The sequence below is a fragment of the Eumetopias jubatus genome, unplaced genomic scaffold (assembly GCF_037043125.1).
Source record: "Eumetopias jubatus isolate StellerSeaLion01/CBP00866 unplaced genomic scaffold, mEumJub1_p1.0 scaffold_9, whole genome shotgun sequence".
In the NCBI taxonomy this organism is placed as follows: domain Eukaryota; kingdom Metazoa; phylum Chordata; class Mammalia; order Carnivora; family Otariidae; genus Eumetopias; species Eumetopias jubatus.
This window is the reverse complement of record NW_028274815.1, coordinates 57613063-57631194: the sequence shown is the minus strand read 5'-3', so window position 1 is coordinate 57631194 and position 18132 is coordinate 57613063. Positions and strand designations below refer to the sequence as shown.

The 18132-nt window shown below is 38.5% G+C and overlaps 1 protein-coding gene across 6 annotated transcripts in view; it reads left to right on the top strand.

Annotated features, from left to right (window-relative positions):
* The first annotated feature begins 683 nt into the window (after positions 1 to 683).
* AFTPH (aftiphilin) overlaps positions 684 to 18132 on the top strand; it is a 67669-nt gene continuing 50220 nt past the window's right edge. For 3 of the 6 annotated variants that reach the window (XM_088026503.1, XM_028093851.2, XM_088026504.1), the window contains exon 1: positions 684 to 892. The gene's annotated coding sequence lies outside the window, so the exon portion shown is untranslated. Of the gene's footprint in view, positions 893 to 12765; positions 12915 to 13133; positions 13212 to 18132 lie in introns of all 6 variants that reach the window. The other 3 variants (XM_028093852.1, XM_028093850.1, XM_028093853.1) reach the window with 3 other exon arrangements.

Sequence of the window (18132 nt, the reverse complement as noted above, 5' to 3'; positions counted from 1 at the left end):
TCTCAAAGCCGATTTGTCAGTCTTCGGCGGGTGCTTCCCCTCTTAAGATTGATTTATAACAATCTCTTTGTTATGTATCAACTACCAGCTTCCTCTTCTGTCAGTTTAAATTAAAAAGAGGAAGGGACTTGGACTGAATGAAAAGTCGTTTTTCGGGGCGAAAAGGGCAAGCCGATAAGGGCTCTCCGGTAGGTTTTTGGTGGAGAAGATATGGTTCTGTATTTCAAAATCTTGGCAATTTTATTTGGAGAGCAAGAGACTTAACTCGGTCTTGACTGAACGATATCGTTAACCGTCTGAAAAGCACCTGTCCCTCGCCTGGAGCGCAGCTTCAGCGGGAGGCGGAATGCGGAAAGACGTCTTTCCCCGCAACAGCTTGATGACTCGCAAGGAAGTAAAGAAAAAGGGCAGCTTGCCCACACCCAAAATGGCGGCCGGCACGCTGCGCGACCGCGCCTGCGCAGGGGTAAGCGTTCTGTGACACTAATTCCCCTGGAGTGTCCTCCCCCGCCCCCCCCCCCCGCACCCACCAGCGCCCGGCCCCGACCTAGCCACCTGCGCCCGGAAGTGACGTGTCGGCGGCAGCGGTTCCCCCGCTGCATGATGGGAGAGTGTGTGGAGTGGGCGGGGGGTCTCGGCGGAGGAGGAGGTGGAGGCGGCGGCGGCGGCGGCGGCGGCGGCGGAAGAGGGCGGAGGGTGATGGGATGGGGGTCCCGCGACAGCGCTGAAACTCCGGGTGGGCGTCCATGGCGCTGCTTCGCTGACAGGGCTGTGAGCAGCCTGCCTTCCGCTCTCACCAGCTCCGCGTCGGACTAGCCGGTCCTTCCCCGGGGAGCCAGCTACTCCCCGGGCCCCTGAGCCATGCCCATCGCGGCCGCCCGGAACGAGCCAGGTAAGCGCCACCGCTCCGCTTCCTCGGCCGCGCGGGGGAACAGGGTGCTGGGACCCGGCCCGGCCCACTGGCCGGATCCTTGCCGGGGCCGGGAGCACCTGCCTGCCGCGGAGCCTGGGACTGCGGGGACGGGTACGGTGCCGGCTCTGCGGGCCTGCGGGCTCCGGACTTGGGCTCTGCCCTCTTCCGCGGCGGGTGCGGGAACGCCGGCGGCAGCGCCCAAACCGCACAGATCCCTCCCCGCCATCCCGGGCACCGGCCGGGGAAGTGTGAGTGGTTCCCACAGCCCCAGCCGCCGCCGACTTGCCCTGCCCCTCCGCTTCCACCTGCCCACAGCTCCGGCCGGCCGCTCCCTCCCGGGAGCTGTGCAGAAGTTTGGGGCTTTGCTTGGGTTTCCTCTTTTTTCCCTCCCCCTTCCTCGTGACAGGTGTAAACACTGCCTGCTTCTCCCAGGCCCGAGGCCGGCTGCGACCGGAGTGCGGCTGCTTCCAAGGGTCTCTGAAGCAAGCGGATTTTGAGTCCTCCAGCAGGCAGAGGAGAGCCCCAAAGCTCATGCATCCGCTCCTGAAAGGATCTTTTCTGCTCCTTTCTTGCACTCCTCAGGAAATAATCTTTCTCCTCCCCAGATTGCGTTCGCAAAGTTGGACCATTATTCTTTACGCTCCCAGTTTGTCAAGTGCAGTGTCTTGCTTCGGCAGAGGACAAGAGTATAGGGTGAACAGTGGCAGGGTCTTTTCTCCATTAGGAAAGTACTGAGAGTGGCTAGGTTTTTCTGTTAGTGGTTTAGCAAGTTTTAGCTTGGTTTCCCACTGAATCTTCTCTTGGGGGCCGAGGAAAGGACTAACTCATACTTGTAAATATTTTAGTAGGGGCACGGGAAGGGGGCAAATTAAAAGCAGTGGTTCCGTTTCAGAGTTCTCACTTTAGGAGAAGAAAAGTAAAACTTTACTTTTGAACTTTAATCTTCCCTCTTCACTGGCTTTCACGGAGTACTTTCTCATACTCGGAATTGGGTTTTTTTGAGTTTTGTTTGTTTTTTATTTTGAGGGTGGGAGGGGGAGACAGATCCTTGATGTTACATTTAATTGTTACTGTTAACCTTTTAGACATTGAAATATATGCCAAACTCTAGGGGAAACAAATATTTCAACACTATTCCATTGATATAATTTGCACAGTTTATCTACATTTTATATGCTTTGCTGGCTTAAATGTTGGCTTTTGTAGTAGTCATTTTTAACTCTTTGCAAAAGTATATGTGTCTATACAGAGTACCTATGGTAGCCTTGTAAATTTTGTCCATGAAGATACTGTACATGGATTTAAAGATCTTGTATAAAGTATCTAGACCAGTAAATGACACCTAGTAAATGCTTATTAGATCGAATTCCTTTGTGTATCAATCAGATACATTAATTGATCTTCAAAGTATAGATTTATATTTAAAACCTTTAAAAAGCTCTTGTAAGAAATTTACTAGAATTCACATAATATGTAGGGCATTTGTTTTTGTTTTCTGATTTTTAACCTGGAGACTATTAAAAAATAATCCTATATCATATGTGTCCATAATTAGATACTGAGCCCATGGATAAATTTTGCGGAATCCAGTTGTTTTTATGAAAATTTTGTAATCTAGATGAATCCTATTATGAAACATCATTTAAAATTTTAATTTGTTTTACTTGCAGTTAAGAGTTCAGAAAACAATGAAATTTGAGTACCAAATGTTTTATTTTTGTGTGAGACCTAAATTAACAGTCTAAAAAGTCTTTGAGGGGCGCCTGGGTGGCTCAGTCGTTAAACGTCTGCCTTCGGCTCGGGTAGTGATCCCAAGGTCCTGGGATCGAGCCCCGCATCAGGCTCCCTGCTCAGCAGGAAGCCTGCTTCTCCCTCTCCCACTTACCCTGCTTGTGTTCCCTCTCTCGCTGTCTTTCTCTCTGTCAAATAAATAAACAAAATCTTAAAAAAAAAAGAAATAAAAATAAAAAGTCTTTGAATAGCTTCCCATTGAGGAATTACTCCTCTCATAACCCTACCTACCAAAACTCATAAAGGAGGCCATTACATACTTAGGTATTTTTAAACTGTCATAAATTATTTAAATCAAATGTTTATATTGTAATTTAATGTTACCTACAATTTGTAAGTTAAAAAATAAGGACTTTATTCTCTCTTAGCAGTTTCAGTTCCTCTCTTAGCAGTTTCAGTTGCAACTTATTTAGGCTGGTGAATCTTTCCAGCCTGAACTTCATAAGTATTTATACTTTTTACACAATTTGAAAAATGTCTGGCATTATATGGGTTATATATATCTATCAATTCAATAATTAGTCTTTTCTCAGAGTGTGTATATGTAATACAACCACAGGTTCTTTTGCAACTATTATAATTACTAACACTGATATATACTACTTACTATGAGTGAGATACTTATCTAAGTGATTTATATAGAGTATATTAACTCATTTAATCCTCATAACCCTATAAACTCATAGGTGGTATCCCCATTTTTCAGAAAAGAAACTGAGGCACAGATGTTAAGCAACTTGCCTGAGGTCAAACAGCTGGTAACAGAGCCAGGATATAATATGATAGTTTTGCTTATATTTATGTAATTTTAATATAGTTTTTAAAACATGCAAAACTATACAATATATTTTCTGGGAATCATGGAATGTGTAGCAAAAGTATAAAAACATTTATTGGAATGATAAATACCAAATGAGAATAAAAGTTACCTCTGAAAAACTGAAGAGGGATAAAGGATCTAGGAAGGGCCTGTGTTTTTCAACCATAGCTTTACTGTTTTTAATATAAATCTGAAGCAAGTTGGTAAAAGGTTAAGATTTAACACAGCTAAGTGGTGGGTACTTGGTCATTCATTAGATTTTTTTTCTAAACTTATGTGCTTGAAATCAAAATAAAAGGTCAGATTTTTCATTTTAAAATAAAGTGTCACTTTGTCTTTTAGCATTGTATATTTAAAAAGAGAACAGGGGAGTAGTTAAGTGTCATTTTGTATTGTCTTCCCTTTAAAATATAAGGAGGTTCTAACTTGAAAATGTTTAAAGAATTGTTCCCCTTCCAAGGTTCCTCTGCAGTAACCTCCCTTGCCTGGGCTCTCCTCTTATTCCTGCCTGCCATCTCCACAGCCCTGTATCACACTCCTAGTTTCTATTTCTGGCCTTACCCTGCGGTTGGGGCTCATAGGTCTGGATTAGACCTATTCCCTGGGAAAAGGAAAAAGTCAGAAACTGTACACTGGGGAGGAAGCAGAGAGTGGGGAATCATTGCTCTTTAGTTTGGGAGAAATGAAAAAAAAAGGAAAATAGGTTTAATACTCTCTCCTTTCTTCCTCAGTCTTAAGTAAACCTTGCAGAGATAAATTGCTGGTAAATTAAAGGTTGTCTGTATGCTCAAAGCTTAATTTATAAGCACTGTTTTGGTGAATAGTTCCCAGAGGAAAATAAAGTAGTAAATTAGAATAAATTTACTGTAGGCTCTATTTATGTAAATACTTTTTAAGATGCCATAAGCCATTTCAGCTAAATATCTAACACTGGTATTCTCTTTCATTCTCACTGCAATATGTGAGGCCCTGTTCTAGATGCTGGGGATACTGAAAAGAACAAATAAGAAAAAAAAATGCCCTTATTGAGCTTCATTTTCTTGCATTTCTGTGTGTGTATATATATGTATGTGTGGGGATTAAAAAAATAAAATATAGAGATGGCAGATGATGTTAAGTATCACAAAGAAAAACAGTCCATTTGGAAGGATACGGGAGTTCAGACTTTTTGTCTTAGAGACAGGAGTGAGAGGTGGTTTTTGTTGCGGCTTGCTGTTTTATACAGGATGGGCTCAGAGAAAGCTGAAGACCTGAAGTTGGTGAGGAAAATACAAGGGAAGAGTGGTAGAAGCGGAAGTATGCCTGGAATAGTCAAAGAATTGCAAGGGGAAAAGTAGTATATGTGATCACAGAGTTAGAGGGTAAGAGGGCAGTGTTGAAGGGCTTTGTAGAAATTCTAATGACTTTGGCTTTTTACTGTGTGAAATGGGAAGCCATTGTAGGGTTTTTGAGTAGAGATGTGACATAATCTGTTTTAAAAGGATCTGGCTGGGGGGAAAAAAAGGATCTGGCTGGCTTCTGTACAAAAAATAGACTATGGGAGTGCAGGAGTGGAAGCAGGAAGATTCCATTAGGAGGTGGTTACAGTGATATGGACAGTTTCTTGAATTGGAACCTCTAGTAATTTCCCCATTGCTAAATTCAAAAAACTTACAGAGGTACTCCCTTCTGAAAATTCAAGGCCTTCACAGCCCACTTTTCCAGCATAATGCCTACTTCCTTCATATATCCTACATTCTAACCAAACTCCTATTATGTGACTTACTGTTCTTTGACACTTGCCCCATACTTTATTTTTAGTGCCTGCTGTTACCTCTGTCAGTTAAAATCCTTTTCATTTCAGATTCTATCTCTACAAAGCTTTTTCTCATTTTCACCATTCTTCCTCTTTCCAATCAAGTGAGATTCTTTTTCTTCAAATCCTTGTAACTACATTTGACTTAATTTGATGTTTATATTCTGGCTTGTGTTACTTACTTTTATTTTTCTCTTCTCTTGTTCCCCCTAAATAGTTGTAGTTTTCTTTAAGATTGTGACTCCTTTTACTCATTTCTACCTCTTATAGAACCTAGCACAGTTTTGTATGTAGTAGATGCTCAGAAGTAGTGGCTGTATATATGTATTTTAATTTTTGAAAATAGACTTTTATTACAGGGGCATTGTAGAAAATTGGCAAGCCAAAAAAAAAAGAAGAAGAAGAAGAAGAAATCACATTCCTGCTATTCAGAAATATCCTGTTAACAGTTTAATATATAACTTTCCCCACATTATATATGTGTGTGTGTGTATGCCCTTTTAACAGACTGAAGTCTTATCATACAGACTGTTTTGTTTTGTGTTAGTCAACTAAACTTCCCTTGCCATTTCAGAAAATGTTCATCTAAACTAATATTCAAGACTATATTCACATTCTTTCCCAGGTGGATATCCCTTTTCAGTTGCTTTGTCCAAATCAAATCCATATTATATTTTTTCTGGTTATTAAAATTATGAAAGGATAACATGTTTATTATAGAATAGTTGGAAGATGTGGAAAAGCATAAAGAAAACTGGTATGCCCCTTGATGGCAGGGACTCATCTGTTTTAATGCCTGGCGCAGAGTAACACTCAATAAATATATGTTAAAAAGAATAATATGTGTTAAAAGGACTATTAGTCATCACACTACAAAGAGATAACCAAATGTTTTGGATTGCCTTCAGTTTTCCCGTGCCCCGCCCCCCCCGCCGCCCCCCCCCCCCCGCCGTGGGTATATGAGTGTCATATACACATGTATGTATAAATCGTATTATATCTTGGTGAAAAAGTTTGTGATCTTTGACTTTGTTTTTGGTTATTTCCATAGGACTGAGTCTTAGAAGTGGAGTTACTAAATCAAAAGTAAAAAACCAGTTGCTTTCCAAGAGATTATAATAAAATCACTTATCTACAAGCAGTGTTTGAGAGTACCCATCTTCCTTTAATCTCCTCAGGTGATCAGTAAAAATGCAGTTTTTAAACTGTTTACCTGAATTTTTATTTTGGATTTAGGCTTTTCAGCAGTATGAATATTTGCATAATTTAAACATTTTTGAGCAGTTTAAAGGGAGATGTGTCCTTATTTGATACGAATTTAAAATTGCTTAATGACATGTTCTTTTTTTTTCTTTTTTTAAGATTTATTTATTTATTTGAGAGAGACACAGCGAGAGAGGGAACACAAGCAGGGGGAGTGGGAGAGGGAGAAGCAGGCTTCCCACGGAGCAGGGAGCCCAATGCGGGGCTGGATCCCAGGACCCTGGGATCATGACCTGAGCCGAAGACAGATGCTTAACCAACTGAGCCACCCAGGCACCCCTGCCATGTTCTTTTTGAAATAACTCTGATTATGTTAGCAAGCTATTTAAGTACAAGAAAGAAAACATCAGGGGCGCCTGGGTGGCTCAGTCGTTAAGTGTCTGCCTTCCGCTCAGGTCATGATCTCAGGGTCCTGGGATCGAGCCCCGAGCCCCGCATCGGTCTCACTGCTCGGCGGGAAGCCTGCCTCTCCCTCCCCCACTCCCCCTGCTTGTGTTCCCTCTCTCGCTGTGTCTCTCTGTCAAATTAATAAATAAAATATTTAAAAGAAAAAAAAAGACAACATTATCTTCTGGACTGTGTTGTGCCACACAATAACCACTAGCCACGAGTCACACTTTTAATAAAGCCAGTCCAAAGTAGATATGCTCTAAGTATAAAAAACACACCAGATTTCAAAACTAATGTTAAGATATATATTTTAGGTTGATCATCTATTAAAATCATTTAAATGCTTTGGGTTAAGCAAAATATAATTTCATCTGCTTTTTTAATTGACCGTTGGAAGAGTTAAAATTGTATATGTGGCTTGAGTTGTATTTCAGTTGGACAGTGCTGCTCTGGAGCATGACACTGACTTATTTTTATCTATGGAAAAGAAATAAAAGATTAACTTCACTACTCTGGAAAGCAGTAAATAAGTTTTTTAAAATCACTTCTTATATTTCAGTTTGTCAGTACATTTTTCATAGGATGCACAGTTTGCACAATCATTTTTCAGATTATAAGTGTTTAATTACAGACTATAACTTACTGCAGTTCTTATGCTCTGAATGAAATATAGGACTTGGGGGAGGGTGTTAGGAAATTTACCTGAGAACCTGATCCCTCATCTAAGAATTGAAGGATGTGTGGGAATGTTTTAGGCAGTGGGACTACAGGTGCAAAGGCCCCGTGGCACAAAAGAATGTTTGCCTTTCAATAAATGAAAGAGGGCCTAGTTTAGAGCTTTGGAAACAATAGAGGAAGGGAAGAGGAGGTGACTGGAGAGATGGGAATGGCTTATATAGATTTTATTAAAGATTTTTTAAAAATCTTTATCACCATCAGGGAATCAGTGTGATCAGATTGACTTTTTAAAAGATTACTTGGGGGCGCCTGGGTGGCTCAGTCGTTGAGCGTCTGCCTTCGGCTCAGGTCATGATCCCAGGATCCTGGGATCGAGTCCCACATCGGGCTCCCTGCTCAGCGGGAAGCCTGCTTCTCCCTCTCCCACTCCCCCTGCTTGTGTTCCTGCTCTCGCTGTCTCTCTCTGTCCAATAAATAAATAAAATCTTAAAAAAAAAATAAAATAAAAGATTACTTGGGTTGGGCATGATTGAATACCAGTCAGGAAGGGGCTGTTTAAATGATAATGACAGCTTAGACCAGAACAAGTCACAGGAGGTGAAAGGAGCTACAGATATTCTAGAATTGAGGGATTTATGAGATAAAAATCGTAGTTTAGAGGATAGGGGAAGGTGAGGAGCTTCGTCAAAGGTGGCCCTCATGTTTGACTTAGTAACTAGGTGGGTAAAGGGGCCATTCCCTGAGTTAGAGAGCCCTGGAAGAGGACCAGATTTGAGGAAGAAAAGCTTGAGTTCTCTTCCTCTTAAGCTCAGTTTGAGTTGAGGAATTCAAGTAGAGAGAACTAGTAGAGTGTTGGCCTGGCAGGTCTGGAGCTCAGGTTTGAGAGCTGGGCTGTAGGGATAAATCTGGGAGTCCTAGAATGTGGTAATGAAAGCCTTAGGTGGATGAGATTGTTTTGGGGGAAGTTGAATAAGAAAATAGCCTGGATGAAACCTGTTAGACCTTATACTACTAATTTGAATATGTTTCATACTTAACAAGAAAATTTAAGTTTGTCTTGAGACCTACTTGTAAAAGTGAAAGTAAGGAGTAAATTGGATCAAGTAAGTTAAATATTTCTGTTTGACATGTGTAATCGGGCAAGTAATCTAACACAATGCTTATTTGATTATTTGGAAACACCTTTCTCCAGCAGCAGAAAACAAACTGGGCTTCTTCCCCCACGAACACATTGAAAACAATTATGAATAAGTATTGGGTTTTTTGTTGATTTAACAGAATTAAGGAAAAATTATGTAATTATCTCCTTAAATACTGTAACTCGCTCCATAAATTTTGAAACTCATTTTTAATTTTTTTAACAAAGCAATTTAAAATAATTATTGGATAGTTCTATAATATAAAATGTATATATGCCTCAAATCAAAAATCAGTATCTTAATTTAGGGGGAATACTAATGCCTACTATCACCACTACTATTAGATTTGGTATTGGAGGCATTAGCCAGCACAATCAATAAAGAAAAAGACAAGAATTGGAAAGGAAATGGTCAAACTACTCCAGTTTGCTTATGATGTGATGGTAAACTTTACAAGTAACAGGAGTTTTCAATTTTATAAATAGTACTCAGCAGTTAGAAAATAGGATGGAGGGGCGCCTGGGTGGCTCAGTCATTAAGTGTCTGCCTTCAGCTCAGGTCACAATCCCAGGGTCCTGGGATCAAGCCCCACATCCGGCTCCCTGCTCCGCGGAAAGCCTGCTTCTCCCTCTCCCACTCCCCCTGTTGTGTTCCCTCTCTCGCTGTGTCTCTCTCTGTCAAATAAATAAATAAAATCTTAAAAAAAAAAGAAAATAGGATGGAAGTGGAGACCCCATTTTACATGAGCAGCAAAAAAAATAAAATACCTAACAAGTTTTAACAACAAATGTAAAAATTCTGCCTTGCTAACATTGAATTTTTATGTTAAATAACAATTCCATGTTTAGGTTAGAGGATATCATTCTTAATTCACATCTTATTATTCTTTTAAATGATACTTTTCAAAGCAAGCCTTCTAGGAGTAGGATCTTTAATATTTGCATATATCTTAATGAGACCACAGTTATTTAAAGAGATAAAATGAATAATGTTTCTGCCTCACCCACCCTCCAAGGTGGGTGTTTTTGGTGTTGTTTTCTTCTTAGTCGTTGCTTGTGTTTTGTAGTATTTTCTGTTTTGCTGTGGTTAATCATCTCTCATCTTGTTATCTGATCTGGATGCAGAAATGTTGACCTGGACTATTTTCAGGTAAAACACTTCTGCTACTGTGACACTCAAAATCTGAGGCATTGATTTCTTAAGACTTTTGATTGTAGTAGCTATTTATAAAAAGTCGTGAACCTACATTAAGAGATAAATTAACTCTTTTTGCACTGGATATTTTTAATAGCGTCTTTGTTCGTACAAAAAACAACACCAAGAGTTTCAGGAATCTCATTCAAATTTTCTCTTTCCTGAAGCCCAAACTGGAATGTTTGACTATTCATTACTTAAAAAAAAAGAACATTCATGACTTTTTACCTATAGTTAAGTTGTCATTTCTTCTTACTCCTTTCATATTTCAGACGCATTCCTCTATATCATAATGAGCCAGCAGATGACAGCTTTCCATCTCATTAGGTTTCAGAAGTTTACCTGACACACAGTGCAAGTTTCGCACCTAAATAAAAAGTACAGATTTTAATCAGATTACCAGCGACCTTGGTTTCTGGAAGTAGAGAAAAGTTTGTTGTTGCTGTTCACATTCGTTTCTTAATATTCAACTGCAAGTGAAACTAATTAATTTTTTAAACATGATTTTATTTTTTCCAAGGATTCTATAACATTTAAATTATATACATAATTGCATCTGTTTCAAGGATTATTGCAGTAATTTAATTTTGATCCTTTAAGGAAATCTTCCAAGTTTCATTTAAGAAAAATATCAAAAATTTTATGTTGTAAATTCTTTTTAAATCTTGAGTGAAATTTCTCTGTGATATTCTCAGATAAATGTGTATGACGGAACTTTAAGAAATGTCTGTACAATTAAATCATTGTAAGTAGGGGAAAACTTTTTATAAGAAAAATTAGAATTTCATTGATTTACCTGTATCAGTGAGTTCAGCAGTGAAGTTTACAGATACTTATGTCATCCCCAAAGTTATAAAGTCTGGTGATATTCTTATCCTCTGGAAACTTAACTCAGTAGCTCTCAAGCTTTGCTGACAATCAGCATCATCTTTGAAACTTTAAAAAAAAATACCGATCTTTAGGTCCACCTGTTCTATTAAAAAAGGAAAACTTAATACAAAGCTAAGATTGAGTAACATTGGTTTATAGGCTACTAGAGGAGAAAAACATGGAGACAAATTTGGTTTATTTTGTCAAATGTAATAAAAGAGGTAGATATAAAGAAGGATTAATTAATTCAGAAAGACAACCTAACATAATGAAAACACTGGCTATAATGTTAGAGCCCTACTTTCCATACTTAGGCTGTATGAGACCGTGAGCAGATTATTTGACCTCTCTAAGCCTGGTTTTTCCTCCATAAAAATGAGTGGTTGAGATTAAATTGGATAGTGTATGAATAGCACCTAGCATAGTACCTATGACATAATAACTTTATAAGTATTGGTGATCTCACTTCACAGAAAACTTCATGACTGAATAGGGTTTGAAGGTATATAAATGGGTTCTCCAAACAGGTAAGGATAGTAGAAGAAATGACATGTGACAGCCTAGAGGTAACAGTGCCAGTGGAGGAACCAGGGGGTACTTCTGTTTGGCTGGAGCAAAGAGAGAGTATCTTAGCCATGTTGGATAAAAATAGGAGTTTCAAGTAGACTGTAGTAATCCTGGCCAAAAATAATGAGGCCCTGAAATAAGCTTTTGGTTGTAGGATGTTAAAACAAATATAGTAAGCAATATAGAAAATTTAATTTTGTGGTTGATTTAATTTGTGGTATGGGGGTGGCGAAGGGGGAACGGTCAGGGCTAACACTCAGATTTCTGGACTTAGAATTCAGAATGTTGTATAGAAACTGTATAGTTTCTGTTCTTTGAGTAAAGATTGACTTCAGTTTTGGAATTGAAGAATATGAGATAGCTTTGGGACATCCAAGTAGAGAGATTCAGAAAGGCATTCAGATCTGGATGTTGGTCAGCCTGTAGATAGATAGAGGTTTTGGCATTATGAACATACAAAAACAAAAGGTGGATGAGATTTCTCCAGGATAAGAATATGGGGAGGCCAAGGCCTGGGAAACACTGAAATTTAAGAGGCAAGCAGAAGAAGCAGATCCGTTGAAGGAGGAGAAAGGCTATGGTAAGTAAGAGAATCGAGAGAATGCCTTTCAGAAATGCTTTTGTCACTTAAAAATGTGTTTTAGACACGTTTCCTGATTAGTAATGTAGCTTTATCTTTTTTTTAATGGCTATATTATTTACCCTATTCCTTATTGATAAATATTTAAGTTATTTTCAGTTGCTTTTTAAACAAACTGTAGGAATTAACATTTATGTGGAATGATCTTTGTATACTTGTATAGGCTACATTCTTGTGGATGAAATTGTTTAGTCCAAAAAATATACATTAAAATTTTTGGTATATTAGAGAATTGCCTGGAGTATGAACCAACATTTACTCCCACCAATAGTATCTTTAATTTTATTAAAGTGACTTGCTTCCTAGATTGGGGGTAGTATGAATTTGAAAAATAAATAGTATTTTTTATTACTATATGTAAAATTCTGTGAAGAGAAAAGGAACACTTTCATTTTATCAAATTACTTGGTTCATTCAAATAATGTAATTTAAGAATGCATTTTGTCCTTGTAAGCACCAGATCAAGGAGGAGTTCTTTGTTTTGGAAGAAGCTCTGTTCCCTCCTCTTATATGCTGGAAGCATTAATTGGATTTAGAGGAAGTGGTTCAGAAGGAAAGAGAATGATAGTATTATTGTGAGGGGGATTAAACCTTGAACAAAATTGATACCTGCAAATAGTTCTTGTTATGGTAGACATACATTATTAACACAAATTCTGTGCTAAGATTTTGCAGAGATAATTTTGAATTTTTTTCTTGTTGTAGCAGACTTTAAGCAATGGCTACAAGACTGTAAAATGAATTATTCCTATAAAACTGATCATAGGAGAATTGATGTCTTAGAACATACCCAGAATAGAAATACTGCAGAAGTTTTAAATCACCTTAAATTATGCCGCTTACATAGTTTAAAGGTAAATATATGGACAACTTTCAAATTTTTTTATTGATTACTTGACATTGTTCATAACATCTATATAGAAGGACCTGCATTTCCCTAACCTCAGTGGTACTAATAGTATTTAGGGGAAATTGACTGTTAATTTTGGTCATTTTCTTTAAATTCTTCAGTGTCCTGTCTTTTTTTTTTTTTTAACTTTGGGTTATGACCTATTTCTGGTTTATAAATTTAGGTTTGTAAAATCAATTTAGGGGATCCTGACCAGCTTTTAAGAAAAAATGAAACTATCAAGAGTACCCAGAGAGTAAGGGTAAGTACTCTTTGGTGAAATTCTTTTTACCCTTTAGCCTTTCTACCTCTCAGGAGAAAGTAAAACTTTAAACCATGGAACATCACCATTAAAAGGTCAACCACCTGGAATTTGTTTGCTATGGGAATTCCTTCCATAGTTTCCATGAAGGTTATCAGTACAGGGGGACCTATTTGTGGCATTACCTGTGTATACCACACACACATACACTCTTGAGCACTGTTTCGTAATGTGTTTATATTTGGTTTTTCACATATACAAAGCTTTTGTTTTATAAAACTCATCCCAAGAAGGTCATTATATGTTGTTATTTGTGGATGATTTATGACTATTTTTAAGTCTGTTTCGTCATCTGGTTTCTTTCTCACAAGTTTCTAGGTTATCTTTTTCTCAGTTGATGGGTGGTCAGGGAACAAATTAAAGTAACAAATATCACTTAGCAAAGACAATTTGTGAGGTAAATCTACTGTTACATAGGTCATATTTTAAAGCCAAATTTGTGAGTTATATATTATATAGGACACTGCATCCTTTCTCATTAGCTCAGATAATTGAATTCTAACCGCATTTGGTTGCAGTTTCAGAACTCTTACTAGATGGTTTTTTCTCTAAAAGGTGAGTTGCTCTCATGGTAGATATTTATAATAATAGAGAGTAGCACTGTCAGGGAAGGTGGCTGCCAAAGGCCTGCCAACATATATGAATTTTAGTTACAGACTAGAGGGGGGTTTCCATTTTGAAAGTCCACAAAGTAGGTTTTGTGTTTTGGTTTTTGTTTTTGTTTTTTTTTCAGAATACCATGGGATCTTGAGTTTTAACTCATCAATCTTGACCAGAATTTAAATCTAAAGCTTTACAGTAAGAAATTTCTTCTAAAACATGTCAGCTATTCATGTCGGCTGATTGCAAATCTGTGGGAAATTTTACATGGAGTATTAAAGTTGCTGGGAGCAGAGAACAAGAGCAGGGGAAATTAGTTGGGCCATCCAGAGTCGCATCACGCTCTGGAAAAACCAGCTGACACCTCCACTTATGGTGAGAAACTGCCTCAAATCAAAGCAGAGAGTCATACTAGCTGGTCTGTTAAAAACACATGAACAAAAATTTGTCCTTTAGCTGTTTTGTTTTTTTTTTTCCCCTAGCTTGCATATAAATACTGCCCCTCTCAACATATTCTTTTTTCAGACAGTTGCAGCACAAATGATTGGATTTGCTTTCTTTTACATGTATTACATTTCAGACCATTCTCTCTCAGATCACACTTACTTACCTTAACTCAACTTCAGTGTTTTCCTAACTTAATTGGTGGAGCACCAGAGCTAGGGTTATAGAAACCTAGTGGGAGGTGGAGGAGACAGTTCACGGGTAGTCAGTGGAGTAAATGCCCCAGCAAAAACAATAATAGTGTATTCAGTTCCTCCTGTACACCAGGCCCTGAGGATGCAGTGGCCAGCAACAGAGGCTTGCCTATTCCTGCACAACATTTCCAGTCTTTTGAGCTCAAGTAAAGTACCTCTTGCAAGAGCAGTTTCAGTGGAGTGGTAGGATAGAAGCCAGATTGTGCTGGGTTGAGGAGTGAGTGGGAGGTTAGGAAGTAGAGATAGCGAACAGATAGGGCCCTTTGAAGAAGCTTGGTGATGAGGAGGAGGAGAGCTAGAAGGACACAGAAGGGAGGAGTTTGTTTTGTTTTGCTCTGATTTGTTTGAGGTTGGAAGACTCTTGAACATTTACAAGCTTGATGAGAAAGCATCAGTAGTAATGGAGAAATTCAAAGGGTCCTCTGGAGCAAGCAATTCAGGTAGAGAACAGAAGGTCCAGGGGTTATCTGTAGACAATATTGTAGATGTAAGCAAGATTTTAGTGAAAGGACATGAAACTGAAGTAGTTCCTGCTTTTAGATTCTGTTTTTGTCGTAAAGTTTCTGGGATATTAGAGGGAAAATTAGAGTGGCTAATTTATTCTATAACTGTAATAAGAGCAGCGAGTACTAGGGAAAAAACTGTTTGGCTAATGCATCCATCCTCACTGCTGCTTCTGTTTTGTTGTCTTTGTTATTAACAGTTATCCAGTATCATTTATTCAACTTCAAGTTGAAGTGCCTTTTGGGGAATAATAGCTAGTAATCTCTCAAATATGGTCAGTTGATATGATGAATTCAAGGTAAAACAATTTCAGATGTTTTTATTTATCTTGTTTAATTTTTACTGTGCAGCCATACAAACACAAATAAAATGTCTTACGGATTTACACAGAAAGTTAAAATACACAGTAAAAGGAAAGCTCTTTCTTAAGAATTTTTGAAAACTACCTTCTGTAAAATGATTAACTCATATTGCTATTTAGCAACATTCATTGAAGAGTGAATGTGAGTTGCTGCTTATGTCATCATTTACATTATATGTATGATATTTGTACTTTTGTGAATCATTCCTATTGACATCCTTATTTGTGAATCATCCTTACCCATCAAAATCAGGAAGACAGAAAATTTGGTTGTCATTTTTGGCAGTCTGGCCTTTTGAGAGTGATCAACTTAGTTATAAAGATATTTTGCTGCTTGTTTCATTCTTCATCACATTTTTAATACTGTGTACATTAATATTAAAAGAAGACATTCACCTCTTGGCATTTTTGTTGGTTATTAGGTTGTGAGCATCTTTTTTTCTACTTCCAAATTGTGGAAGTTTCAGAAACCTTTTTCTGAACAACTCAGAAACCTTTAAGGTGATTCTTGTAATTCTAGTATTTGTTGTCAATTATTTCTGCAATAAGACATTTTTCGAGTGTTTTATTAGCTTGTGACTGATTCACTGCTTAGTAGTTACACTACCATGAGGGATTATTTAACCTCTATAAGCTTTTATTTGTAAAATGAAGATAATAATCTCTACCTCATAGCATAGTATGAGGACTAAATGAGATAATTCATGAGTACTTTTCACACAGTATCAACACATAGTAAGCGCTGAATAAATGTTAACTTGATATTGGTATAAGTACTGGGAATATACTATTCAACGAAGTTTTTTTTTAAGTTTTTATCTGAGAGAGAGTGAGCGAGAGAGAGAGCATGAGTGGGGTGGAGGGGCAGAGGGAGAGGGAGAAGTAGACTCCCCGCTGAGCAGGGAGCCCGACGAGGGGCTCAATCCCAGGACCTTGGGATCATGACCTGAGCCAAAGACAGATGCTTAACCAGCTGAGCCACCCAGATGCCCCTCAACAAATGTTTTAAATAATACTGCATGTTATGCAGTTGATGTCTATGATGTCTTGGGTGTTTGTTTTTAAATCGGAAAGTTCGAAGGAATTACGGGATCTCTTAAAAATATTCAGCTTCGGGGTACCTCGGTGGCTCAGTTGGTTAAGCGACTTCCTTCAGCTTAGGTCATGATCCTGGAGTCTCGGGATGGAGTCCTGCATTGGGCTCCCTGCTCAGTAGGGAGTCTGCTTCTCCCTCTGACTCTCTCCACTCTCATGCTCTCTTTCTCTCTCTACCTCATTCTCTCTCTCTCAAATAAATAAAATCTTTATAAAAAAATATTCAGCCTGGGGATTATGGAAGTTTGATTAAATAGCCTTGAAGTTTGCAGCCTGTTTTGAAGGGAGTCCTACAAACAAATAACAACAAAACTTTTCTCAATTCTTTACTAAAAAGCATCTATTTCTAGGGGCTCTCATTGTTTTGTTATCATAGAGCTAATAGGCTGAGGACAAACCACTCAAAAAGAGAAAATGAAAATTATTCTTATAGATTTTCAATCTTAGAAGCATGAAAACTTTTGTGACATCATGCATGGTCTAGTCATTTCTAGTTGTATGGAAAAGCAGAAAGTTAACTAAAACCCATATTGCTCAGAAGAAGGGCTCTTTCTGAGACAAGATGATGAGAGGACTCTTAAGCAGAATGTAGGCTGGGCAGATTCAATGAGAGTATATTTTGATAGTATCTTAAAACTCCCGTAAGGATATTACAAGTAAAGATTTGAATAATTTGAACTACTGCAATAGCAGGCAACATTTGTAATGCAAATCGATGTTGTTAATTGCTTATGTAACATTTTCGTTCATTTTTCTAAAGAAAATACACATTTTTTCCCCATCACTCACCCAAATGATTTGACAAGTGACATTAAAAACCTCAGACATCATGGTAAGAAGGTAGCGGTTTTTTTGTGTGTGATCCATTAACTAAACCTTGCTGGTGTAGTTTGTGCTACTTAAAGCTTATAGCACAACTTCAGATATGGTTGTCTTTTCTTTCGTCATTTCTTACCACCATCCTTCTGCTTGTTTGTGTTCTCCATTACCCCCACCCCCATTCCAGTTCAGTAAAACTAAGTTTGGAGTGAAAGGTCCTCAGTAAAGCTGGGGATTGTATAATCTGGGTGTGCTTATCTGGCCTTGAAAGTTGATGTACACATTGATGCAGCTTGACTGGAGCCTTCTAAAACGTGGGAGTTTCTTTCTGGTGAGTTTTTAGCTTGTCTGGAAGGTTCTCTCAGTGTTTGAATCTGGGAAATTCCTAAAGGGCCTCTTAGAGACCCCACCACTACCACCAATGTGAGCCCAAGACCCTGAAGATAGTTAATACTCTGTGTGAATGATGGAGGATAGAGGGGTGGTGAAGGATTAACTCTATCTTAGAGGAATATGTAGAATCCTTTCCATCCCAACCAGGTACCCTCTTAGAAGCTTTTATTCTTGTGGTCTTTTCTCTAAATGGATAGTATCTACAGCCAGTTTACTTCAGGTTACTACTGAGGACATCTGGGTTGTATTGTCCTGTTCCTCATCAAAACCTCCATTCTTTTAATAGACTACTATTAACCTCTGTGGTCTCAGTCCTTCAACCTTGGGCATTGTTTCATATTTTCCAGGGATGGGTTATAGAAATTGGCAATAAAGTCAGTGTCATGTATCT